This window comes from Eleutherodactylus coqui, chromosome 3 (genome assembly GCF_035609145.1).
Source record: "Eleutherodactylus coqui strain aEleCoq1 chromosome 3, aEleCoq1.hap1, whole genome shotgun sequence".
NCBI classification, from domain to species: domain Eukaryota; kingdom Metazoa; phylum Chordata; class Amphibia; order Anura; family Eleutherodactylidae; genus Eleutherodactylus; species Eleutherodactylus coqui.
Genome location: NC_089839.1, coordinates 260,759,038 through 260,785,562, shown reverse-complemented (window position 1 = coordinate 260,785,562; position 26,525 = coordinate 260,759,038). Strand labels below are relative to the sequence as shown.

At 43.7% G+C, this 26,525-nt stretch overlaps 1 protein-coding gene across 1 annotated transcript in view; it reads left to right on the top strand.

The window, feature by feature from the left end:
• The first annotated feature begins 218 nt into the window (after positions 1-218).
• DIPK1A (divergent protein kinase domain 1A) overlaps positions 219-26,525 on the top strand; it is a 132,830-nt gene continuing 106,523 nt past the window's right edge. Inside the window, exon 1 of the mRNA XM_066597355.1 lies at positions 219-315. The gene's annotated coding sequence lies outside the window, so the exon portion shown is untranslated. The remainder of the gene's footprint in view (positions 316-26,525) is intronic.

Genomic DNA, 26,525 nt, shown 5'->3' with positions numbered 1-26,525 from the left:
AGCCTGGACCTCCCAGGCATCCAGAGCTCTACAGACAGAAGACCTATGACTATATGACTCCATGCACTGGTGTGATAATGCAGAGCCATTGGGAAGCCAAATGATACGGGTGACCAGAAAGAGCCAGAATCCCGATCACTCAGCGCCGGCATACGGGCTGCCATAGAACAACTATGCAACATTGTATCACTGCGAGAAGCCGGCAGAGCCCACATCTCGCGAGACTTCCCACCGTCTCCTACTGAGAGGTTCCCCACAGTCCTGTACTAACGTGTGAGCAGACAGCAGCTCCTGACCATGCCCGCTCCAGCCCAGGTAATCCCGTGCACTGACTGTACCCGCCGCTGGCATGTACCTGTCGGGCTCCTGATGATGGTGCAGATACCCCAGCAGCTCTGCAGTACAAGCAGCCTGCAGGGGAAGGGATGGCATCATCACTGGGCACCTCACTATTTACATTCTTCTGATGCCCCCCTCTTCTTGTATGCTTGGAGAGGAGGGGGGCTTTGCTATTAGAAGCATATGGGTTGGTGGTGGGGGATTTCCAGGCAGTGTTATATAGGATTGTGCATGCAGTCAGCCATTAACAGTGCTTTGCATTTATCAAAAAATCCCAGCTGGCAAGCAAGCAGCAGCAGCACTTCTGGGTCTGTGCAAGCAATTGTAGGGAATGGAGACAACTTCTAGTAAATGTCCCCAGCTCTGTCATTCTGTCTCCTGGTCTGTGACACAGTATTTTATTGTCTCAGTTGGTTTCTGTAATGAATGAGGCTCATGGGAAGCATATAGGATAATGAATGGCTTGTGCTCCTAGGGTTGGATCCTGTTCACTAGCAACATGATAAACTTTTGTTATTTGTTTGTTTATTGTTTCTTTTAACCGTTGATACTTTGTGGACGAGAGTTGTCATTATGTAACTAGCTAATCTGCTCTTCCATCGCTAGCTGCAGAAATCCATAATGGATCAGTGAAACATTGTTGCATTCTGGAATGCAGATGTGCCAATAGGTATCTATTTAATTAGTCATGTTCCATGTTTGATATTCATGTGGGAAAGTTGGCAAGGGATTAACTCTTTCATTGCAGACAGCCATAATCACACATTAGCTTGCATTGACTTTTTTGCTTCTTACATAGTAATTCTGCCATCTGATGTCTCTCAAGTCAGACTGAAAGTCTTCTTTTAAGACTTTAACTCCTGAGTTTAGATTCACTTTTGGATTTACCTGCAGGATATTTAAATCAATATTTAGTTTGATCATCTCATGGCCAAATCTGTGAAGTATATACCATCAGATGTCTAGGATGGATCTTACACAGATACATTTATACTTGTATAGGGCAGCAATGTAGACGCTCCATGCTTTTACTTACTGCGAAGTATGTATATAGCAGACACCAGGATGTTTACTTTAGATGATTGGCTGGAAGTAAGTGAATGACCTGGAATTTTGAATCTTTCCTTAAGGGTTTGTTCGCTTGCAGCAGATTTGTTGCAGAAATTCCTGCCGCTGTTCCAATAACCTGTCAGGCTACCGCCACAATTTTGTGTCAAAATTTATAAAGAGACTATAGCAAAAACGTGCATGTGGGTTTTGCTGCAGATGTACCACTTATTTCACCCAGCTCATTGAAAAGGGTAACAATCAGCTGCATACATCTGCTTTGTAGGTTAATTTCCACATGTATTCTAAACAGATTTTTCCCACAGAATGTAAAAATCTCATCCTCTTTGCTGCACTTGTAAATAATTTGGATTTTTAGCTCAAATTTTGTATCTTATTCACGTGTGAGCTTCTGCTAAGGGCAGGCTCACAGGAGCGTATTGTAAAATATAGCGTTTTACTAGCAGGTGGAGCTGCGATTGTAATCGCGTATGCCTGTGCATGACAGCGTATCTCACGCACGCTGTCATCCACTGGCTTCCTGATTTCTTCTTTTTTTTTTTTTACTTTCCTTGTTTTGTTTCCTAGCAACATGCATATCAAACGCCACACATATGCAAGGTAAGGACTTGTGTCCATGGGTGTTTTTTTTTCTTCCTTTTACCGCTTATTACTTGTGCGATACACGGCCGTGTAATACACAGGGAATGTAGTCAATGGACTTTCTTTTATCCATGTTCATGCAGATATGCACGAGAAATAGATAACAGCATGTTCTATTTCTCAGCGTACCACACAGTATGAACCCTATACATTTGTATGGGCAGCGTTTGAAAATGCTGTCCATACGCTATACATTGCATATAGGTGGCGTTTTCATATACAATCCCGCTACGAAACAGAACAGGGAATTTATTAAATAAACAAAGTCTCACTGCACATGACTGTGTGCATGTGATATGCGGGTATGCACAATACACTTGCAGCCATACGCAGTCTCTGCCAGCAGATCTGGTATTTACAAACACGGTTAAAACCAAACTATGGACAGGAGGCCTTATTGTGCACATACAGCGGTTTCATAGGCACCCATAGAAAACATTAGGGTTCTATCGCACGTAATATGCTGGACCTGGGAGGTTGTATTGATCTCGTACATCTGGATTTTTCCAAAGCATTTGACACCGTGCCGCATAATAGGCTGATATATAAAATGAGGCAGCTCAAACTGGGCAAAAATGTTTGTATCTGGGTAAAGAATTGGCTCAGAGATAGAAAGCAGAGGGTGGTAATAAATGGTTCATACTCTGATTGGGACACCGCCGTTAGCGGGGTGCCACAGGGTTCAGTATTAGGCCCCATTCTGTTCAATATATTTATCAACGACCTGATAGAGGGACTGCACAGCAAAATATCAATATTTGCAGATGATACAAAATTATACAAGGTAATTAATACAAAGGAGGCCAGTGTGCAGCTACAAAGGGACCTAGATAAGCTGGGGGCTTGGGTAGAAAAATGGCAAATGAAGTTCAATGTTGATAAATGTAAGGCTATGCTCATGGGCAGGAGAAACAGAAGTCACCAATATACACTTAATAGGGTACAGCTAGGAAAAAGTGAGATGGAAAAAGACCTGGGGGTACTAGTGGATTGTAGATTTAATTGGAGCAAACAATGCCAGTCAGCTGCTGCAAAAACAAATAAAGTCTTTGGATGCATTAAAAGAGGTATAGGGGCGAGAAATGAGAACATTGAGGCCTCATGTCCACAGGGAAAACCAGGCCCGCTTGGATTTCTGCTGTGGATGCAGTATAATTGTCTTTTTTTTCATGCAGGAGATCCATTGAGATATGAGCACTATAAGCTCCCGAACACGTGATCCGCACTAAAATGAAGCAAGTCACTTTTTTTTCACGCGCGTGAAATCCGCAAATCACTTAAAATACCATCCGAAGCTATTTAATTACCTGCAGGTGGTCAATGCTTTCCTATGGGATGCGGATTGGCGGGGTTTTTTTTTCATGCGCGGATTTGCTAAATATAATTACCTTATTTACCCTGGAAAAAAGACGGCTAAGGGGCGATCAAATAACTATATATAAATACATGAGGGGACAATACAAGGATCTCTCCCATGATCTGTTTATACCCAGGACTGCGACGGTAATGAGAGGGCATCCGCTACGTCTAGAAGAAAGCAGATTTCATCACCAACACAGAAGGGGGTTCTTTACTGTAAGAGCAGTGAGACTGTGGAACTCTCTGCCTGAGGCTGTGCTGATGGCAAAATCAGCAGAGGAGTTTAGGAGGGGACTAGATTCCTTCTAGAACGCTATGAGGGGCAGAGAGGGGGCGGGACCTCAGTGCACTAGTTTCCGGCCTGTCCTGCCTTCTCCCCTTGCAGAGAGGGGCAGCGTGTATCGGCCGGGCTGGAAAACCCTACCGATATACGCCCATCTGAATAATTCTTAAATGTGGATTTTGGTGCAAAATTTTCAGTGGAAGCAAAAATTCCACTGTGTCCTGACAGAATAATTCCGCCCAGCTGAAATCACTCATTCAGATGCATTGAATGGATTGCCAGACTAAAAATGCTGTGTTAGTCCATACTTTTCTGGATTTCTTCTGACTTTTTACATGACCGGATCTGATCTTGTTTTTGGTGGTGATCACGCAGAGTTTAATATGCCCGTATAAATAAAGCCTTATGTTATTTAAAACTCAGAGGTAAAAGGAAATTGGGTGGCATGTTGTACTATTCTAATCCACAAAACAATGGAAACCTGGAAGACCCACTACAAAGCAACGGGAATTAACCCTTTCCAATCCAATTTGTATCCTGGAGGCTTACTCTTTTTCTGCCGTTATACAACGGCGCTATCTGCTGCCTAAAGCCAGTACTGCATGAGGTGACACGTTGGATAGGCTCTGACAGCAGAGGCTGGCAATATGCAGTAAGAGAACCCCGGCGGATGTCTTCCAACATCGGAGCTGTATAGCCTAAAATCATAATGTCTTCAGAGGTCAGACAGTGGATTGGAAAGGGGTTAAAAAAAATAATAGGTGGATAACAGACTGATAGATTGTAATGAATCAGTCATGTACCTAATGGGTTCTGTCCTAACAAAACCCGTAACCCCCCCATGTGAACAGTGTCTCAATTTAAGACTGCATTCAGACCGTATATCGGCTAGGTTTTCACGCCCAGCCGATATACAGCGTCTCTCTGCAGGGGGAGGAGGCTGGAAGAGCCAGGAGCAGTGTTCTGAGCTCCCGCACCCTCTCTGCCTCCTCTCCACTGCCCCTGCACTATTTTCAATGAGGAGAGGCGGGACGGGGGTGGAGCTAATTACTGGAACTTAGCTCTGCCCCTGTCCCGCCTCTTCTCATTGCGAATAGTGCAGGGGGGCAGAGAGGGGGTGGGAGCTCAGAGCACTTCTCCCGGCTCTTCCAGCCTCCTCCCTCTGCAGAGAGACGCCGTATATCGGCCGGCATGAATACCCAGCAGATATAAGGTCATCTGAATGCACCCTAAGGGTGCGTTCACACGAGCGCATAAACGGCGCGTTTTTGCGCCCAATCGTATATACGTGACCATCTGAGGCGGTGGTTTCGAATGTATTCATTCGCACGGGCGATTTTACGGCGCGTAAAAACGGCAACCCGAAAAAAAACGGAACATACGCGACCGAAATACGCGCCAACGCATATTCCATGGCCGAAAAGATAGTTTGCAAAGTAGGAACAAACGATAATACGCTTTCTAGCTCTGGTCATGATCGCCGAAAAACGTTCTTTCCGGCGATTATACGCTGCGCACGTGCGAACATAAATACGCCTATGCTCGTGTGAACGCACCCTAAAGGGGTTTTCCAGGGAAACACTATTGATAACCTATCCTGAGGATAGGTCATCAATAGTTGATTGGCTTCAAATGGCCTTCCGCATGGTACCCCGCCTGATCAGCTCATTAGGCATCTGCTGTTAGTGCTGCTACAGACAGCAGTACAGAGTGGAAGCTGCTCGACTCCTGTGTAGTGGCCGGCGCTGGTAACATCCCATGTTTTTCCATTGAATATTTAAGCAATTTCTTACATATACTGCAAAATACTTATTTCTATTAATGCAAATCTGCAGCAGAAAGTATGTAGCATGTATGTCATGTGTGATTATAACACTTAGGGCTTTTCTCACAGGTTTCTGTTTAAATCTGCAAGAAATAAAACTGTCACTTGTATCACACGCCACATCACATTTATTCTGCCTTAGGATTATAGCTTCTAAGGTACTATCTGATGTAATATTGAATACAAGGTACTTCATGTGTAGTTGTACAGTCTTCATACACACAGCTTCCAGGCTTCTTGTTCAGTCTATTTAAAGGGGTTCTCCCATTTCTAGCTGTTTTCGGACAGCTCAGTACATCATGCAGTGGCCAGGGCTGGTACTGCAAGCTAAGTCCTATTCGCTTTAATAGGAGTCAACTTGTAATACCAACCCAGGCTACTGTGCAATCTATTTGGTTGTCTAAAGACAGCTAGAAGTGAGACAACCTCTTCAAAGAACCTTTTACATGGGCGGAAGTTATTTAAATGGCTTAAGCCTGCAGGCAATTTCGCATAAAAATTTCAAAATGAGACTTGCTAGTTTTGGTATGAAATTCTAAGTGACGGATTAATGTGCGGGTTTTGGTGTGAAATGTGGAAAGAATTCAACCTTTGTGACAGGTCCCTTATCCCCAGATAAGTGATCCTATAAATGGCAGCTGTGATACTTAATCTCCATGAGTGAATACTCCTGGCACAAGCCAACTCTGTGGGCCAAAAGGCTGCAATCACATGCTTTAAACTTGTTGTAGTATTTTGTGCGACCGGCCCAGTTATCTGGATTGGAGTTAGACTAATCCATATACTTGTGGATGGGGTCTCTGTGTGCCGTCCGATGTGAGTTGTGCCTGAGGATCATGGGCACAACATTAAATTCACTCATGTGCATGTAGCCTTATGCCACTCTCATACACACCGCTTTTTACCGCCATTAGCGCTGCGATAATGGTGGTACAACAGTACCATTGATTTTAATGGGGTTTTGCAGACCTGTGCTTAAATTCGGTGTTTCTAACACTGATTTTTTTTGAACGCTGCCTGCTTTTTTTTTGTTTTTGTTTTTGTTTGTTCGTTTTTCACAATGATGCAGTGAGTTAAAAAGTGCTGTCAAACGCTGTACCATGTGTTCAAAAACGCTGCTTGCTATAAAAATGTGTTCTGCAACATATCTGCCACATGTGAACATACTCTTAGATTTGCAATGTAGCCTTCAGCAATAGCAACCCCTGAGGCTTCTTTCCCACAAACGTATATCAGCCGTCCGTTTTCACGGCCAGCCGATATACACTATATTGGGAGAAATAAAATTAGTGAATGGGTGCACAAATCAACGTTTGTGTGCCCGTTCAGATGTCATGGGTCCTAGCGCATTAAGCGCTGTCCCGCCTCCTCCCATTGATGGCTGTGGAAGCTTAGCTCCTCCCACATCCTGCGCCTTGTCAACAGCCAGCAATGGGAGGAGGCGGGACTGGCTGGAGCTCAGCTCCACCCCCTCCCATTGCAGAGAGACAGCTGGGAGGAGAGGAATGGAGAGCCTGCACTGGGCCCAACGTAAAAATGCCTGGCGCTGTATTGGGCTGGTCGGGCGCTTTTAAGTCTCAGGAATACGGCCATGTGATCTGATGCATTGGAATCCAATGCATCAGATCACAGCTTATATCAGCCGGCCGTAAAAACGGCTGCCTGACATACGCTTGTGGGAAAGAAGCGTTAAGGGTACGTTCACACGTAGCAGAAAAGCTGCCGTTTTTCTGCAGTACGATCCCCAGCATTTCCACAATAGACACAGAGTCAAAACCAGCACTATTAGTGAGGATTTTGACTCTGAGCCTCGCACCGCGGGTCAGGCGCTGCAGAAGCGGCATCACCTGACCAGTAACCCTGCGCTTACTGGAGGCCGCCAGGTGAAGGGTTCTGCTAACGGCATGAAGAATTGCGAGGTGAGGCAGTGCGTTGTAGCCGCTAAAATCGACTACAGAGGCACAGCTGATTTCAATTCAAAATCCACAGCATTTCCTCTACGTATGAACATACCCAAGGCTGGGTTCACATGGGGCAGAATTGCTGCAGAAGTTCCATGCAGAAAATCCCCATTCATTTTTAAACCTGAGACTAAGCAGCAAAGTGGTTGAGATCTGCAAATATCTCATTTACATGCTGCCGACAGTCCGCTGTGGACAGGCTGTGCAGAATTCAAATCTGTGAAATTTCAATTTTGCCGCAGTTTCCACTTGCGGACTCGCTTTTCTTTATGGGGAGAGATTTCCACAGTACAGTCTGAAAAGCTGCTTCAAAACTCAAACCAAATGGCGTGGCTTTTGAAGCAAGCTTTACGCTGCAGAAATCTTGCGAAATTTCCTCGAGGTCCGACTGCTGACATTCCGTCGGAATCCAGCCTAGGGGCTCTTTAACACTGGTGGAATTAGTCTACCAGGATGCGGTGGAATTTTCTGTCCTGCTGAAAATTTTGCACCAATATCCATATGGCTAGCATACAGATTTTGATGCAGAATTGAAAATGCTCAATTCTGCATCAAAATCGGTACTTTGCCGTGCCACTGTTGGTGTGGATTTTTGCAGGGTCAAATTCCGATGGTTCCTTCTAAGAAAACTCCTTCTGAGGGGGTGGAATAATATAGAGGCTCATAATTCTGGACAATGGAAGATTTACCAAAATTTTGCCCAAGACTTTAAGTGAGATTGATCACCGATGATTTTTGTTTTGTGATTGAACTACTGAAAGTAATCTGTAATCCTTAAATGTGGGTAGATAGAAAAAGTAGACTGGAGCAAGAGTAGAATGAATCTGAGAATACGTAAACTGTTAAATTCACGCTGAAAGGTGTATAAACTTTTGATGACTATAAAGCAGGGGTCCCCAACCACCGGTCCACGGACCAGGACCGGGCCATTGGTTTTTTTTTGCCGGTCCGTGGTGCCGCTGCCGGACGATCACCACGTTAGTAGTAAATACCGGCAGGTGTCGCGGCTCCCCTGCCGATTATTCACTAAGCAGCACTACTAGCAGCGCTGCTCCCGGTGCACACTGTGATATCAGCGTGCAGCCGGGATCCTCCTCCACAGATGTCTCCTACTTGGTTCTACGCGAGTCGAGGGAGGAGGCATGCGGCAGCACACTGACGTCACAGTGTGCACCGGGATCAGCACCGCTAGCAGTGCCGAGCAGAGGAGTAGCAGCACTTGGATGAGGAGGAAGGGGTAAGTATATGGATCTCGGGGGGGGGGGGGGGGGGCTATTACTAATGGGTCTGATATAGGGAATACTATTAAGTAATTGTGTCCCCTATATAGGCCCCAGTAGTAATAGCATTACTACTGAACCCACTGAAACCCCGCCCCAAAATGAACAAAGCCCCACCCCCACCCGCTCTGCTGGGCCATGGAAAAATGGTCTTGCTTGAAGCCAGTCCCTGGTGCAAAAAAGGTTGGGGACCACTGCTATAAAGCATCAGTCACGAAAAGTCATTTAGTAATATAAACTTTCTTTTTCTGACTGCAGCCAGCAATGTAAACAACGGATGAGTCATGACTATATTCCGAGTCCTATGTTCATATCTATTACAAATGCTTCTGTCATGTATATTTTTATGCTTGCAATATATTATTAATCGGGTATAGACTACAGGAGACGTTGTGCTCACATGGGCACATGGCCCTGGATGCAGCAAATGGATTAAAAACAGCACTTTTTCATGCATTTGGAGAGTGAAGAACCTTGCGTAAAAGAGAAAAAGTGTATATAACAAAGTAGCTTTTTCAAACTTAATGACTAAACTACTTTATTGAATTAAAAAAACAACTTTAATTCTTTCCAATCCAATTGTCCTGCCACCCGCACACTCCATAGCTCTTACTTATTTTGGTTTGGAAAGCGCGTTGTGGATTCCTTGGAATTACTGAACAGAAACACACAAAAATGAACTGACATGATGATTTTATTAGCAATTTTTTTTTTGAAAATGTCAATGTGGGTTAACCCTTTCCAATCCACTGTCTGACCTCTGAAGACATTATGATTTGAGGCTGTACAGATCTGATGTTCGAAGACGTCCGTCGGGGTTCTCTTACTGTATATTGCCAGCCTCTCTGTTGTCGGAGCCTATCCAACATGTCACCTCATGCAGTACTGGCTTTAGCCAGCAGATAGCGCTGTTTTATAATGGCAGAAAAAGAGTAAGCCCCCCTAGGAAAACCAGGATACAAATTGGATTGGAAAGGGTTAATATGTATATTACATTGCTTTTGATTGCATCTTTTTCGCTTCAGTGGGAGACGTGTCATTTTTTTCTGACCTGCAATTTAAGATACATAAATCAGGAGACAAGAAGATGAGAAAGAAAGCGCAACAAAATTGTGCAAATGTCGTCATAAAAGTCTTAGACTCAGTTTTACATGGAAGGACTATCGGGCCCTATTTTTAATTATTTAGCCAAAATTGCATGTATGAATATCGTCATGCATCCTGTTGAAGTTTGTCATGACTTTCTAAGTCAAATTATCTAAGACAGACAGCTTTTTTCCTTCTCCTCTAAGAGAACTTATTTGCTTACCATTTTTCCCAGGGTGCATTGCCTGGCCTGTAAGACTCACTATACTAACCTTGTGCTCTCCACAAGGAGAAACCTTATCTCCCTAGACCTAAGTTCATATAGTAAAACAGGCAAATACTTTGTTGGCAGGAATGGGTCACTGATGCATCTGTTTGCCCTTGAACCCTTATAGATCTCACCCATGGCACAAAGAGATAAAGACCTTTCTTCTCCTGTCTGTGAGACAAGGGGAAGATCAGTTTCATTGCTTTAGGATTTATCAAACCACAAGCTGGAAAGTCTCCAAGTGCGACAATAAGTGCTTCTGACCTTTTAAAGGGCTTATTATTTTCTCCATATACAGCTGGTTAATTGTAACTTGCATTTTCAGCCAGGCCCAAGGCAACATTCACTCACATTCATTCTTATGTAACTAAAGTTCCTATCCTGAAATGTTTGCCTCTGAAGCAAACAAAATTCTGTTTATACAGGTGTTGGTACGGCTTCTCAAATAATTGCATTTGTCCATCTTGTATTAACTATGTTTTATGCAGGCCTATCCTAAAGGGCTTATCCCACCAAACACAGTTATAGCCTATTCACAGTATAGGTGATAAATGGTTGCTCACCGGGCGTCTGATGCTGGGATTGCTAGAATGGTGCACCCCTAAGTTCCCGGGGGGAATAGAGTGGCAGTACACATGCGTGACCACCACTAAGTTCACATCTGTAAGACTTGGGGAGATAGCCAAGTGCATCATTCAGCTATCTCCATACATGGTGAATGATGCGGTGGTCATGCATGTATACCGCCACTCTATTTTTCCGGGGGGTGCCTTTCTCATGATCCCTGATGTTCCAGCACTCAAACATTTATCACCTAGCCTGTGATGGGAGGCGGTTTTACCAGAATAACGCCTCGTATCGGCATAAAAATGCTCATCAGTTTGTAGGTAGCTTTAGTGCTATGCTTTTTATTGTTTTTTTTTGTTTTCTTGACACCCATGATTTGAATGTTGTTTTTGTTAGAAAGTTGGACAAAGAGGCCGAATCCACATGGCAGGTCCGGATTCCGCCTGTGGAATCTCGCACAGAATCCCGCCCTGACCACGGTGGGTGCAGGCGGCAACGGCTTCCGTGCGGACCTTGCTGCTTCTGGGTTTTCTGTACTGTGGATGGTCTGCATGGCTCGCCGTCAGACATGCACAGTACAGAATTTTTCTTTTTAAACTCCTGCTTTTCCTGTGGAATCGATGGGCCACGGAATGGACAGCTTCCATTGACTTCAATGGAAGCCATCCATCCAGGAACCGCAGGAAAATAGAGCATGCTGCCTTTTTGTTAATCATCCGCAAGTGGAAACCGCAATTGGTTTCCGCTCGTGTGCATGAAGAATCTTTTTCGCATTGCATGCTAAGTAGGGCTATTGCAACGGAATCCAGATTCCGTAGCAAAAATCCGCCCGTGTGTATTGGTCCAAAAAGGACCTAATGTGTTTTTCTTTTGTACTTGCACTGTCAATCCAAGTGGGGAAAAAAAACGCCCATGTGACTATTACCATGTGACTTCGTAAAACTTTTTTTCTTTGTGGTCGATCTCGAAATCCAATGGAAAAATCGCCCTTCTGATGTCCAGATCTGAGCAATTACACTTCTCCACTGGATGATATAGCCACTAACTAGCTGCCAGGCTAGGAATTATAGAAATGTCATTTAAAGGTCCTGTAACCTGTAGTCGCAGGCATATACTGTGATGACTTTGCAGAAGTACCCAGCGCTATGAGGTACAGATCAGACCTTTATATCTAAGGAAGGGCTAGCTTTAGGCCGCCTGCAGACGAGCGGGTCGGATCCGGCGGCGAGAATTCTCGCCGCGAGACACGACCCGAGCGCCTGCAGAGACGAGCGCGTAGTCACCCGCAGCCGGCGGCCCCGACTCTTTCATGTACCGGCTGCCGGGCAGCCGGCGCATGTGCAGACCGGAGCCGGCGGCCGGGTGACTGACGTTTCTGTGTGAGGCTCTGCGAGCCCCGCACAAAAATAGGACATGCCGCGGTTTGCCAAACTGTGGCCGTCTGCATAGGAGTGCGTATTGTAATGCACTCCTATGCAGGCTTTGAGCGGCGGAAATCCCGTGGGATTTCCGTCCGTGTGCAGGTGGCCTTAGACAATCCAACATTTCTTGCAGGGTTGTAATAGATTATTTCATTTTTGTTCCTCTAGTCCTGGTACTTTGAGACCTTTGTAATCATCACAGCTTGAGCAACTTGCTCTTCTGTGTTAAAACACTGCTCTAACTTTCGAAAGCCATCTCTCTGGATTTCTCTTTAGTCCAATACGTAGTTGAAAATCTTTCCGAGGGAGAAAAATATCTAAAATACTCAATAAGCAAGGGAATAAACTTTTCTTTCATTAATAAGGTTATTGAACAGTTAAGGCATAAATCATTTTTAACAATTCTTATGTCTGGTATGAGGCTTCTGGCTAGCAAAGCAGATGACACATGGAAGTGCCAAGAGCGTTCTACCAACTTGAAAGCAGATGAACAAGGTTTTCATTATCTTCTTATGCTTGTGTACTTGAGTCCTTTTTTTATGGCAAGTTCACATAAAGAATTTTTCTTTGGAGAGGCCAACTCTATAAAGTAAGGCATCGTTCAAGTTTTCAAACTATGAATCCACATACCCTGTTATAACATCTGTTGCAACCGTGTGGTGTGGCGTGGCCTACCAATCTACTAGGAAGTTGCACTTCATTTCTGCATCATCTTGGCCTTCTATATACATGACAAATGCCAGGTGATGACCATTATTGGTCACCATCATGGTCGTAACTATAGGGGATGTCATGGAATATAAAGTGTTAAGTTTCAGAATGAAATAAGTGTATGTTTCTTACCTTGTATTGGAATATTGACCCTTAAATAGAAGACTAAAACCTATGCTTTATAGTGTTAGGAACTAGGATTTTAAGATAAGAAGTCAACAGACAAATTAAATAAGGCTAAGCTATGTTAACAGAGAATATACACAACTATAGCAGAAATATTGTCTAATGCAACAGCAATATCCTGACTTAGGTAATTTCTATGTCTGAGACAGGCCTTAAGAGCTTTGAGACTATTTGGTAGATGTCAATAAGCCTTATGATCAATAAGCTTTGTCCCCTATGTAACACTAATCTTTGTACCAAGTAACTCTTGAATCCGCCTTCTTCTTTCTGTATAAGAGTTGGTAATGTTGATGATAAAGTAGAATTCATTGTGTTCTCATGGAGAAGTGTCTTGACATAACATGGAGTGATTTCATGCTATTGATAGATAATTGCTAGCAAATCTTCTCAGCACCGGCTTCCATATCTACCAATTTGGCACCTGGCAATGAGGTCATCAGATCGGTACCGGTGTGGTCCGATAACAGGGATGTGGTTGCACCCGGGCCCAAGAGCCTTAGGGGGCCCATAAGGCCTCCCATCTCCATATAGTGAGCCCAGTACCATGAATAAAACATATTTGGGAGCCCTGTTACAAATTTTGCATTGGGGATCAGAAGATTCAAGTTACGCCTCTGGTATATTGCCTGTTAAGTTTGTTATCCATCTTTACACCAACGCTGAATGAAACCTTTGCATTTGTTTGGTAGTTACCACAAGGCTAGATTTGCCTACAGGCACAGTAGGCCTATGCCTAAAGGCTGCCCTGGACGAATGATGTTTGCTAATGGAAAAAATTACATATAAATACACCGAAAAGTTTGTATGAATATAGAATTAATATTTTCTATATGTTAACTAATCGCTCAGGTACTTTGGGAATGGCCAGAAGACACCCAACTAGAGGCTACGGGATAACACCAAAGGGTACTAGTAATTTCAAGAAGTGCGCTACAATGTTCTGCTTTCTTTTGTCAGAGTACTTTAAAGCCATGAATGACCTAAGATGTGACCTACCTAATTTGTACAATGTAAGACGCCTTAAAGTCTGCGCCTACTGTACTGTGAAATGTAAACGCGATACTGCATAAGGACAAGTGTCACAGTAAGTGCTTCTGACCTTCTGAAGTGCTTATTATTTTCTCCATATGCAGCCTGATAATTGTGCTGTATGTTGCCAGCCAGACCTAAGGCAATATCTTCCCAACAATCATTCATATGTAATTATGATATCTTGGTCTCCTACATGACTTAACAGATGCCGGATGGCGATCACTAATGATCATGATTATAGTGCCAGTAAGGACCGTCATCCAACTCTTCAGAGACTTTGAATAGCACATTAATTTGAATTGTTTCATGTTACTGTACAATGGAACGCTTAATACCTACCCTTGTAGACCTTGACATAATAGTCTTTGGTGTTGTCACCCAGCACTTGTGTAAGAGACTAAAAATGGCTGAAGTCTTAAGAGTAAGCCCTCGGAAAGTGTTTGCTGCAGCACTAGAATGCAGCCACCGAGTAGCAGAAAGTTCTGGCTAGCTGCAACACAATAATGATCTAAAGGGGGTTCTCCAGGGTTTTTACTATTGGTGACCTATTCCTAGGATATGTCATCCAGACTTGATTGGCAAGGTCCGCCACTCGGGACTCCAGCTAATCTCCAGGCCGCTGGGGATGGCATTGGAAGCAGATGACATGGTCTGTATTGCAGTTGGCCAGTTTGGTACTACAGGCACAGCCCAGTTGAATTCAACGGGGGCTGTACATCTAGTACTAAGTGGCTGCAATGTTGATGGCGCTCTCCATACTGGCAGTGGGCCCAGGGATCGGCTGATCAGTGGTGATCCCAAGCAGCGGCCCCTCACCAGTCAACTATTGATGACCTATCCTGAGGATAGGTGATTAATAGTAAAAGTCCTGAAAAACACCTTTAAGTGCTTACTGATTGTATGGCCATGTGGGTTTAGGCAAAATACACAGCCATTAATCATTTCACAGTCAGTAAGCACTTAAATAATTAGCAAGCCGCAGTTAGCTGTGTTTCACTTATGCATCAAACACGTTATGGGACTGGACCCTCAGAAACAGTGCAAGTATTCTCTAAGATGAGAGGGATTTTTATATCTAAGGTTCCCATACACTCCACCCCAGTCATGAATAGCACATGCAGTTTACCTCCAATTGCCAGGTTGCACAGGCAATCGCCACAGAACTGGTAGACATATCCACACCGTATATAGAACAAATCCCATTCACATGCAGCGGACTGAAATCCACATGGATTGAGGGCATGCTGTCTTGATGTCTGGTCAATTAGATGACTCAGAGCAGACACTAGTCATACCACTGCCTTCTGTCGAAAGGAGGTGTCAAAGTGATATTTCATGCTTTGAGATTACATAGTACTCTTGTTCCTCAGTTTTAATTATCCCCCTATGCCTGCATTGTTCATGGAGTGTATTATCAGTAATGTGGCAATGGTATTTGCATCGCCTACAGAGATGATAACATCTATTGCTTCTGCAGGTCAAGAGCTTGCATTATTGTTTAGTTTAACCATACATTTATTTGAGTGGCCCAATCGGACAGAAGCCACAGGGTAAAGCATTTTTCTCTTCGCCTGTCATCTGTGCTTCTTCTATCTACAACTTTGCAGCCAATTTTTTTTTTTATTGTCCCAATATATGAAAAATGAAGCTGTTTGCAGCAGGTCTTAATTAAAAATTTCCTACGGTTTTGTTTCTACGGCTCCTAGGATGATTCTTCTGTCTGTGTAGACTACAAAATTCTGTAGTCTCAAACATTCTTCCATTTGTCCCTTACTTTGTGCTAATGTACATTTGGTAGGTTAGGTAAAAGGTGAAGACAGTTGGAAGGGAATATGATAGCAAAGTCTGACTACATCATTTACAGGATAGGGGATAACTTGATGATTGTAGGGGTCTCATTGCTGAGCCCCCCAGTGATCTTGAGAATGAGGCTCCCATGTCCTGTTCTCCTGTCACTATGGAGGTTGCTTTTACCTCCGCAGTGAAGTCCCTTTGATATAGTGCCAGCTAACTATGCATTCATTTCAATACTTGTATGTTGCACATCCGGTATTTGTGGATGAAGGGGGTGTTAGCCATTTTTGAAAGCTAGCAACAGCCACAATCAGCATTTATGTGGATCACTGCTGTTAACCCTTTAAATACCCTTATCAGCGTTTGCGGGTCCTGAATGGCTCAATCGTGGTGAGATCACAAGGATTTTGTTTGTGTTGCCATGGCAGCCTAGGGCCTTCTGAAACCCCCTGGATTGCCATGAATGATTGTCTAGGTAGGCATGCTCGTGGCACGTCTTGATAGACTGCCTGTTGGAATACATTATATAGCAATACTATAGTATTGCATTATACTATATGAGTGATCAAACGATTGCAAGTTTGAGTCCTCTGTCAGGATTAAAGAAAACTGTCAAAATGAGTTCAGTTATAAATGTTGAAAAACAAAAAACCCCTTTTCCCAGCAATCAAAAAGTCTTACGTAATGTGAAAGTGGTATTAATAAAAACCTCAGGCCACCACACAAAAAAACGAGCCCCATTCACACAACTCGATTGATGAAAAATGTAAGAAAAAAAAAAGTTATAGGGGTTCATAAAATGGCAACAACAATTTTTTTTTCAAGTTACTTCAGTTATACTACATTAAAAAAAACTCTACAAATGTGGTATCGCAGTATTGGTACTGGCCCACAGAATTAGTATAATGTCATTTTCACTGCACAGTGAACATTGTCAAAGCAAACCACCTCACAAATGGTACGGTTGCATTTTTTTATCTTCATTTTTCTCTGCTTTGAAACTTTTGAAAGTTTTTCAGCACATTATGTAGCACGTTAGTTGGTACCATTGAAATACACAACTAATCCCACAAAAAAACATAAAAGGGCTAGGATTTTTTGAACGTGGGAAGGAAAAAAAGACAATGAAAAATTGCTGTATCGGGAAGGAGTTAAGGTCATATTGGCAGCAGAGTGCAGTTATCTATCGAAGGGGAGAAGTGATGTCATCAACTATCTACTCCCTGTCACTGCAGCGATTACAATCAGAAGTTTACTATATTGCTTGGAGTTGCATATAAGTTACATGGGGACAAGGAGACATTTTTCTTTTCCCCTATAGAGAATATGGTGACATCTTTGAGTTGCACTTGTTTTTATATTGCCTTGCCGCTGCAGCCTGGACGCCAGGGCTGTATTTTGTTAGTCATCTGTTACATTTAATGAAGGCGTTCCTTATAAATACAGTTATTTCTTTTGCAGTAGACGTTTTATTGGTTTCAAAGCATTTATGAAATTGGGTTAATAGAAAATAATAAAAAGAGCAGCAAGGTTCAACATGTTGCCGATAACCCAACAAGCCCTTCCGCAAAGCCCAGGTATTACTACATACAAGAAGCCGTTCCAGAAGCATAAATACAATTAAGTGTGATTAGCACAAGTGACTTCTCATCAAAGGACAATTATTATCCAACACATTTCTAACATGTCTCTACCACAAAGATGTGGTTATTGCAGAATGTTTTCTAAATGTCTGCACATCCTGCAAAACCACAAGTCAGATTGTCACTTTGAAGTCTACCATTGGCAAGTAATTGAAAGAGTGAGTCTTTAACATATCTGTTAGGCTGCAATGACACGTGAAGTTTTAGTGGAAGTTTTCTATGCAGTTTTTTTTAAGCAAACCTAGGAAGAGATACGGAGAAATTTGGCGATATATTAGTTGTTGCCTGGTTTATAAACAGTGATGGTAAACTGTCCTTTTGTCGGAATGTTCAAGCTCTAATAAAGTGATAATTTACTGGGAAGCTAATTCAGAAGTGAAGAGCAATATGGCGGCACTTCCTGTGGTTGGTTTTGCAAAAGCGCCTCCACGGCTGAAGAAAAAATGTCTCCATATACAGTGTAGTAATAAGATAGGATTTTCTCACATCTCTATTGGAGACTCCATTCATGGTCTATGGCGTAGATCGGGCACAAAATTCCGGATGAAATAGTGTGCTGCAATACTTCATCTGGGAAGATACTACTGGTAGACCTTCCCTAGTCAGTAGGGTCTTTTGGGTTCCTTCTGTCTGGCATTTCTGTTGTTTTCATTACTTGGCTCCTATGATGGAGCTGAGCAATGGAAAAGACAAGTGGAGATGTGAACAGAGTCTAAAATGGAAAAACTGATTTGAAGATCTGAGAAGGAAAAGTCAGAAGCTACTTTTTGTAAAAGTAGAAAAATGCATGTAGAACTCCACTTTTTATATACCGGTAGGCTACAATTAGTTTTTCCAGTTTTTTTTAATGTCCAAATGTATTTATTGTATACACTATACTCTTTATGGCGTGTACTTTCATGTGTTTTACCCTATTAGATATTTCTCTGCTCTACTTTTTAACAAAAACCTTTATTGACCTCAATATTGCTTCTGAATAGCATAATCATACTTTCTCTTAGACTATATTCACCAGGAAGAGTGCAATATTGGGCTGAGAAACAAAATCGTGCATGCCAATATGTGTTTTTTTAACGCCAATGGGAGGTGCTTTTGATTCAAAAACTCCATAAATGGTGTCTGGGAAATCGTTATTCTCTGGTGTTTGTTTCATGCACGTCAGGGGATTGCAAGGGTCTCCCGTTGATTTCAATGTGAAGCATCGGATCGCACTCGCCAGTGCCACATGATGTCCTTTAATGGGCAAAAGACAGAACATGATTTTTCTTTTTTTTTTTTTCCTTGCATCATTGCTGAGGGGAAAAAATTGCTCATGTGAATAGGTCCATTCATAACAATGGGTCCCATATTCAGGCGTATTTTTGTGTATTTGCACACCAAAGGTCCCCATCGAAGTCAATAGGGGTGGGGCACAAATGCGCACGCCATATGCAATGAGATGCGTGAAATACTGCATAATTAGGCAAGAAAAAACACATCTGGAACTCAAGACTCATTAGGCTGAATATCCACGGACGGATTATCAATGCGGAAATCGTGGTCAGACACCCGCCACGATTTCTGCAGCAATGTCCATCCATAGACATGCTGTGTAAAATGATTCTCACCTGTCCACGAGCGGAAATGGGCTGCGATTTTTCGCTTGCGGGCGGGAGAATCCCAGCATGATCTACTTTGTGTGAAAAAACGCATTGACTGTTTCCACCGCAGTCAATGGAGTCCGACCGTCCCGCGATACTACGCGCAGTGGGCACTGTGAAAGTATTGCGGGAATCCGCGTCCTGCACTGCGCATGCGCTCCGGCTGATACTCTCGCAGTGGATCCAGACAGGTGAGTATAGGGTCTCTGGGGAGCTCCTGGTCTGATTTCGCAAGCAGAATCCGACCCGGCTGTAGCATGAGCCCTTGGCCTTTTCAAGCAGTGCATCTTTACTTGCCGTGTGCAAATGAACCTGCCTTGCGGTTGCAAAAACTGCAGCAAAAATGCTGATGCATGCGCAAAAACCCATTGTTCGCTCTGCAAAAGCGCTACGCTCGTGTGCACGCAGATACACATGCGCCCATGTGAAGTCGGCCGTAGGCTGCCTGTTCACAAGCATTGCGGTATCCCGTAGCGGAGATCCGCAGCGGGATACCGCTGCCTGGGAGCAGGAGTCGGCTGACTGATCTCCGCTGTCAGTCTATCTTACGGATAGGCTGACCGCGGAGAATCGCAGGAAATTCGCAGCATGCTATGGAGAGCTTTTACTGCGTTCCCCGCGGCCAATGTATCTACATGGGGAACGCAATTCAAACCGCAGGCACCCTAAGAGAGGTATTTCACTTTTAGCAAATCTTATTCTTCATTTGATGAAAGTGTATAGAAATTTCCAAAACGTTCTGTATGAGTGCCTCAAGATTCCTAATATCTCTGCTTGCTGATATTCAGGGGCAGCCGCCGTTGTTTATGTCCGGTGGATAAAAATGATGTTCTGGATACGCGGGTGAACAGCTTATTATAACAGTTCGCAAGTTATGAAAGCTGTGCCTTCAGGCAGAACAGACACAATAGACTTTGCTGAAACGGTAGCGCCCTCCTAAATCATCCTTGGAATAATCAGCCGTTACAGTACAGTTATCAATGCTGCGTCGTGTACAAAGTGCGGGTCTCCATCACACGGCCAACGCTGATGTTTATCCATTGGAAGTAAACAATGAAGGTTCCTGTTTAATGACCGAAAGCAAAGATCCTAAAAAAAGGCGAGGAATTGATGCAGGAAGTACAGTGGAAAGTGTCCTCTTTTTATCATACAAAGAATAACTTATTTGCTGAAATGGAACCTACTTTTTACCGCTTTTTGTGCCAAAAAATGTAAAAAAAAAAAAACAAAAACAAAAACACGAGGTTATCCCAGGATAAGTGATAAATGATCTCTGGGGGTTCATATGCTGGGACCCCCAAGGATCTAGAGAAAGGCACACCTCAAGTCCGCTGGGTGAATGCAGCGGCAGTGCACATGTGTGGCCACTGTTCCAGACATGTCTATGGATGGACAGATTTCCGAGTGCTGTGCTCATCCGTCTCCATAGAAGTGCATGGAGTGGTGGGTCCCATCAGCCGGGGTCCCAGAGATCATTTATCACTCGTCCGGTGGATAAAAGATTTCCATGGCAGAACCCGTTTAAACGGAAGATATATTTTTGGCTGATGCAAAAAATATCATTCATAAAGCCAAAATGACAGCCTGCGCCAATTGTAGAAAATGCCACTGATCCAAAAACCAAGTGCAGAATGCCACCAAGTAATGCACCATTTGTAGCTCATTACTTATTGGCTTTCAGCTAATCTATGGCTGCAGTGTTCTGGTGGGAAAATCAAGTAAAATGGGATATTTTTCTTAAAAATGCTGTGTGTGAAAAAACCCTTAGGACTTGTTCACATGGGCAATTTTCACATCCGTGTGCTGTGCATGTTTGAGCAATAATCGTTGTGTGTAACTGCACTTACATCTTACAGTCTTCGTTAAGCCGTTGCTCATCATTGTCTTTCAGCATGCTGAAAGATCAGCTATCAGTTATCAGAAATTTACAGCGGGATACAGCTGATACTATTGTATCAGCTGTATCCCGCTCCCTGAAGGCAGGTGGGGTATGAAGAACACAGCTGTCCATCTCTGTTCCCCATACCACGTTCGAAGAGCTTGGCTGTATAACAGCCAGGTGCTCCGAGCAGAGAACAGCTGGATGCAGAAGACAAGCGGGGCCATCCTGCATCCTCCGCTCGGAGCGCTCGACTGTATTACTTAAAAAGTGTTAGAGTATGCAGTGGGAGGTTATATCATTCCCCTTGCTACATACAAATGAGGTTACATGAGCCACTTAAAGGGGTTGTCCGTTTGGCTGCAGAAAGCAGACTGCTTTGTACGTTGTGCTTTGACCAGGGTTGGTATTGCAGGCTGAGACCTATTGAAGTGAACGATACTTGGCTTACAGTACCAACCTGGGCCACTGCGCAATATACAGAGCTGTTTGCGTCCTACAGCAAAATGGCTAGAAGTGAGACAACCCCTTTTCGTGACAATGGCTAGCTTGCAAGCATTTCATTTGACTGCTCACACTTCTATTGTTTGTTTTTTTTAAGGAGTCTGAGCAAGGGGAAGGAACACTCACATGAGTACCTTCAGCCATTAAAATGTTCAGAAGGGGTTCATGTTGCCTCAGCTGACTGCTACGCAGAGGAAATCCTTTTTGGTATTTAGTAGATACTGGTGTATCCACTAACTTCCAATTAATGTGGCTTCTTATAGATACATTTAAAATTAAGACAAGTGACCTATTCTCTTCAGGGTACCAGTAGGAAATGCCTTTATCAGTCAGCAATGCAACAGCAGCATGGCACCACGACATCCGTTTAGAAGATAATATATTTCTTAAGGGCAATGATATGACAGATGCAATGTCTGACATTCTAGTTCCTATGTATACGCTGCCTAACAACCTAAAACCTTTCTTTCCTTCACCCAGATAGGCTCTTCTTAGTTCTGGAACCCAGTGCTGTCAATATGTCAAGTGGGTGGTCCCTACTGCTCACTATGAATGGGTGATGTCTGACTTGATTGACAGTCCGAGGTCACCCATTGAGAACGAGTGGTGGGGACCGCCCTGCCCACATGACACATTAACAGTGCCCGGAGCGGGAGCAGAGAAGAACCTGTCTGGGCGAAAAAAGGTGTGAATGAGGATAAAGCAGCCCGCCAACTTTGCTACTTTCATCCCATGAAAGGCTACAATCTCCTATGTATATTTTTATAAATGATAGATCTATAATTATCACAATGCACACATGGTGCTGCTCCAGACTATTGAGATGTCTAATTCTTCTCTGCGCAATCTGTAAATCAATTATAAAAATAATAGTCATTTGTGGCCAATTATTTTCCTATCTCTCCATTTAGTTGTATTTGCTGTTAAGCTATTTTTGCCGCAATGAAAAGATCTGGAACAAACTGTTCTTAGCTGTAAAAGGACAGAAACGACTCTAATCACTTAAATAAGCAGCAAAGTTTAATTATGCTAAATTATAGCAAAGATACTTGTATCCCCTTCTGTGCCCTTTGGCCCTTTCATATGGTGTATTATTTGGACAGTCGTAGTTTATTTTTGAGTCCCCGCAGGAATGGCGCATAGAGTATAAAATTATGAAAGCAAATGTAGCTGTCTTATAGTTAATTGCAGAGACTTAGGGAAAAAAATCTGTTGAAAGCTCCCAGACAGCAGTGAAGCTCCGTGATACATTGTGCTGAGATTTTATTGCCTATTCTGGCCCTTGAGAAGCAATGAATATATTGTTATACAGGAAATAATTACTGTCAAAATCACTCATCCTTCTGATTTATGGCCTTAATTTGCCATTTCAGTTTGTAATTCTAGAACAAATTAAGACTTTGCTCTTGATAAACAGGTACGGCTCTCATACAGCATGTAAATTTTATGACATTCAGATATCTCGAATAGGAAAAATTTCGTCAGCTTCACACAGAACTTTTTTCTGTTCGGGCCTTACTTTTGTATTCATTCACTTGAGAAGTTGCAGAAACCAGATGTTACCTGTGATGGATTGTGAAAATAATGTTTTGCATTTTTTTTTTCTTCTAAAGTGTGTTTTTGGGTGTTTAGAGCATATTGGGCAGATTTACTATTTTGTCCTTTTTTTCCTCTTCATTTCTTTATTAGCTTGCTAATTCTGTTCCAGTTTTTTTTCTTTGGAGATACTTTTTTTAATCTCGCACATGGCAGTGATGGGTGAAACTTTGGCAGTTGGTCTCGGTTCAGACCATGTACAGACCATGTTGGTATCCATTGTCCCTATGTAATTGCATCAGAACTTTAGTTTCTGCCTTAAAGGAATTGTACCAGGATCACAAGTTATTCCTTATCCACGAGATGGGGGATAATGTACTGATCAGTGGGGGCCTTACCGCTGATCTTGAGAATGGGGGTCCTGTGTACCCTCTGACTGTCACTGCAGGGTAACTTCTTCCATAGGGACGTCCGAATGAATAGAGCGCTGCCCGAACATGTGTGGTCGGCACTTTATTCAATTCAGTAGGGATGGCAGAAATGCCCAAGTGCTGCCACTCGGCTATCTCCACAGTCCCATTGAAAGTTAATGGAGCATCGGCACGCTTGCGCAACCAGCACACCGTTCAGTATCTTGCTGCAGTAAGCCCGCAATGAAGAGGATAGTGAATATTGAGTCCTCTTCTCTGGATCCATGGGGGTCTCTGTGGTGACATTTCCACCAATCAGTAAGTTATTCCCTATACGGTGGATAAGGGGATAAGTTGTTATCTTGATGTAACTCCTTTAATAAGGCTGCCTGTCCACGGGCATTGCACTATCCCGCGGCAAAACTCTGCCACGGGAGCCGCCGCCCGGGAACAGGAGGCGGCAGACGGATCTCCACCGGTCTCCTCTTCTCCTTGCTGTTGGGGTCCCCCAGGGCTCAGTCCTCGGCCCCCTCCTTTTCTCTATCTACACAGCCCCTATTGGACAAACCATCAGGAGATTTGGCCTCCAATACCACCTGTATGCTGACGACACCCAGCTATACACCTCTTCTCGTGACATCTCTGCACCTTTCCTCCAAAACATCACCGATTGTCTGTCCGCTGTCTCTAACACTATGTGCTCTCTCTACCTAAAACTGAACCTCTCTAAAACTGACCTGCTGGTATTTCCACCCTCCACTAACCGACCTCCTCCTGACATCTCCATCTCAGTGTGTGGCACCACCATAACTCCCAGACAGCATGCCCGCTGCCTTGGGGTCATATTCGACTCAGATCTATCTTTTACCCCCTACATCCAATCTCTCGCTCAAACATGTCAGCTGCACCTCAAGAACATCGCAAGAATCCGCTCTTTTCTCACTGTGGACACGTTAAAAACACTTACTGTTGCCCTCATCCACTCTCGGCTCGATTTATTGCAACTCGTTGCTGATCGGCCTCCCCTGCACCAGACTCTACCCTCTCCAATCCATCCTGAATGCAGCAGCCAGGCTCATCTTGTTGTCCAGCCGCTACTCGGTTGCCTCTGCCCTGTGCCGGTCACTGCACTGGCTGCCCGTTAAATACAGAATTCAATTCAAACTCGCTACCTTCATCCACAAAGCCCTCCACAGTGCAGCGCCACCCTATATTGCCTCCCTCATCTCAATCCATCACCCAACCCGGGCTCTCCGCTCTGCTAACGAAACCAGACTGAGTGCCCCTTTCATTCGAACTTCTCATTCCCGCCTCCAAGACTTCTCCAGAGCAGCACCGGTTCTCTGGAACGCACTACCAAAGGATACCCGGGCAATCCAGGACTCGCAGAACTTCAGGCGTGCTCTAAAAACGCACCTCTTCAGGGAGGCATACCGCATTCCCTAAACAAACCCCTCTGTACTCCGCCTGATAACATGCTCCCTGACCTACTGACTGCAATCCCTGCTAGCCATCATAAACCGCTCCTGCAGTCATACTGTTTCTGCCGTCACACGGCTAAATGTCTGACCATTGTCTATGTGTATATCACCCCTCACTCTCCACCTTGCCATATCATGAACCTCTCCATCCCCTTTACCTTCTGTATCCCCCCATTATCTGTAGTATGTAAGCTCGTTGGAGCAGGACCCTCACCCCTATTGTTTCCATCAACTGATTACGATTGTAACCGTGGTTCTGTAATGTTTGTATTTTGTCTTTCTGTATTCCCCCTGTCTATGTAAACGCTGCGTAATCTGTTGGCGCTATACAAATAAAGATTATTATTATCTAAGAATGCTGCGATTTGCCGGCCGCGAGCAGAGAATCGCAGTGATTCTCCGCTCGTGGACAGGGTGGCTGCGCTCTCCATAGCAACGCTATGGAGAGCTTTGACTGCTTTCCCCGCAGCCGGATTATTGCCGTGGGGAACGCAATTCATACTTGCCTGTGGACAGGCAGCCTAAACCTGCTGGAACATTTCAGCTTTGCTAAATGGGAGTCTTGTCAGCAATTCTGATACTGCAAAGCTGCTGATGGCTCCATGTAGGGGCCATGGGTCCATTCTCCAGCATATGTACTACCTGTCTGTGTGCTGTCAGTATAGCCAGCTTATAGGAAACTAGGATTGTTCCCCTGTTCTTTCACCTCCACAAGTGCCATAAAAGTAGGACTTTTCTCTAAAGCGCCCTTGGCATGCTCCATTGAGCACCTCTGATTGACAGCTGTAGCCGTTTTCTAATTGGCTGTTACAACCAAAGCTGTGCATCAGCTCTGCGGAGGATGCTGAGGATGCTTCAGAGAGAAGTCCCACTCTCATAGAACTTGTGGCAGCGCAAGGGATGAGTTACTGATATACTGCTATGGTGCAGGGCTGCTCCCTGCCCTACATAGAGCCATCAGCAAACATACAGACCCCCTTTAACAATGCTAATGTGGAGCGGTGGGACACTTTGAAAGGTGAGTACTGTGGCTTTTAATTTTCTCTTAGTTATTTGATCTTTGGAAAAATGTATAGAAATCTCTGACAAGCCCTTTTAATATCAGTAGTGTTTGTGGCATCTTAAAGGACAATATTGCCAACATTTTTTGGTATTCATTAAAACCAGATAGTGAAACATTTTTTCCATTTTTTTTTTTTCTGATTTGCAGAATTTTTTTTTTATTCACACAATGTATAGGAGCTGACCCATTGACTTGTATGGGAGACTGTTCTAGACATACTCATGTGACCTGTTCAGAGGTCATTTTTTTGGGGGGGGGGGGGGGGGGGGGTAGTAGATAGTTGCAGTTGATCACTGATTGTGATTGGTGGATCCTATGTTACCTACCTATAAGGTGTGACCTTTCAGTGTAATCCTGCCTGTGATGTAAGCTAGACGACTAATGCAAAACTTTCTCTACAGATCAGAAAGTGTCAGAATAATAATAGGCTCTGTGCTCAGTGTGAAAATGTAGGTTTTTTTTTCCCTTTAAATATAGAATTTGACCAAAATTAAAAAGAAAGACCAAAAATTCTTAAATATGTTTAACACAAAAATGTAATTTCTAC